This window comes from Artemia franciscana, chromosome 2 (assembly GCF_032884065.1).
Source record: "Artemia franciscana chromosome 2, ASM3288406v1, whole genome shotgun sequence".
In the NCBI taxonomy this organism is placed as follows: Eukaryota; Metazoa; Arthropoda; class Branchiopoda; order Anostraca; family Artemiidae; genus Artemia; species Artemia franciscana.
In genome coordinates this window covers 15,365,068-15,366,902 of record NC_088864.1, presented here as the reverse complement: position 1 = coordinate 15,366,902, position 1,835 = coordinate 15,365,068, and the positions used below count along the sequence as shown (strand labels likewise).

Here is a 1,835-nt window from a genome sequence, read left to right as displayed (position 1 = left end):
CGCGAAATTTCAGCTTGATCCGATAACACCTTCCCTGTTTTCCAGAAACCACACATAGCCACTTTATGTTCATGTTCTCCTTTTTTTTTCTGCCACGCCTACAGGTCACAGCCGAGATCGGATCTGGGTGTACGAAGACTCATTCGACGCGGAATTCTCCAAGTAATTTTCCTGGAAAGTTTTGTCGGAAAATATTAACCCCCCGATTTTCTAGCTTAGAAAAACCCATTTCCCCATAAGAGCCCATGTTAATTTTGAAATTCTTAAAAGTTATATTTATACACATGCAGGTATTTCGACTTCAAACATGCCCGGTTAGCTCAGTCGGTAGAGCGTAGGACTTTTAATCCTAAGGTCAAGGGTTCAAGTCCCTTATCGGGCGGTTTTTTTCACAAAATATGAAAAAAACTTCGTTTTCTTAAAGAGTTAAAGAGGCTGCGTCCCAAAGTCGAACCTTAAAACGTACAGGAATTAGGAGAGGCAGTCCTAATTCCTGTACGAGGAGTACAGGAATTATTAAATTATATCCACCATGGATTGTAGAAAAACGTACAGAAATAATATGAAACAAACTTCGTTTTCTTAAAGAGTTAAAGAGGCTGCGTCCCAAAGTCGAACCTTAAAACATACAGGATTTATGAGAGGCAGTTGGGGGGCTGCCGCCCCCCAAACCCCCCGCTTTTAAAGACTCTTTTGTACAGGTTTTTTGTTTTGTTAATTAAAAGAGGGCCTTATCGAAGCCAAGAGAGGGGGGTTAGGGGGGCGGCAGCCCCCCACAACAAAAAACCTGTAAAAAAGAGTCTTTAAAAGCGGGGGGTTTGGGGGTCGGCAGCCCCCCAACTGCCTCTCCTAATTCCTGTACGTTTTAAGGTTCGACTTTGGGACGCAGCCTCTTTAACTCTTTAAGAAAACGAAGTTTTTTTTATATTCATTAACATAAATCACAAATAAAATGGGACCAAGAACAGATCCCTGAGGGACGCCATAATATACTTCAGAAGGGCTCCGGAAAAGTGGGTCAATTGAAATAAGCCTACCAGGAAGATATGAATCAAACCAAGAATAAGCGTTTGATCTTATACCAATATGCGATAGTTTCCAAAGAAGAATCCGGTGAGTCAAGAAATCAAAAGCTTTACGAACATACAAAAATAAAGCTACCGGGATATGACCAGAATCTATTGCCGAATGAATGAAATTCGATAAAGCTGCGCAAGCATGCTCCGTAGAGTGACCCGCTCGGAATCCAAACTGGAAACCATGCAAAAATTCCTTTGCATCCAGAAAACTAAGAAGCCTGGATAGCATAGCCTTCTCAAAAATTTTGCTGAAAACAGATAGGAGAGAAATTGGCCTATAATTAGCAGGATCACTCCGAGAACAACGTTTATAGAGTACTATAACCTTAGCTCGCTTGAGAGATTCAGGAAAAATTCCTTTCTCGAAAGACAGATTGACGAGCTTAGTCAATGGTGGCAGAATAGCAGGCAGAATGGCACGGATAACCCTTGTAGGGATAATATCTGGTCCTGATGGGGATGATCCTTTAAGAGCATTCACGATACGAGCTACCACAAATTCAGAAACAGAATTCAAGACCATCGACTTCAAACATGAGGGTTCAAGAAAGGCTCTGAAATCGCAACGAGAAGTTGCAGAGCTTGCAGAGGAAGCAGTTACCTTTCCTATACTAGGAAAATAAGAGGTAAGCTCTAGCTGAACATCTACATCTCCTTGGACGGTTTTACCATCGATTATCAATATTGATGGAACTGAAGGCAGGGGGGGAGTAGGTCTAAGAACTGAATTAATTAAATGCCATGTCTTCCTAACAT

General features: G+C 41.6%; 1 non-coding gene across 1 annotated transcript; it reads left to right on the top strand.

The window, feature by feature from the left end:
• The first annotated feature begins 309 nt into the window (after positions 1–309).
• Positions 310–382, top strand: Trnak-uuu (transfer RNA lysine (anticodon UUU)). Its single transcript has one exon. It is a non-coding gene; the product is annotated as a tRNA-Lys (tRNA).
• Positions 383–1,835: the final 1,453 nt, after the last annotated feature.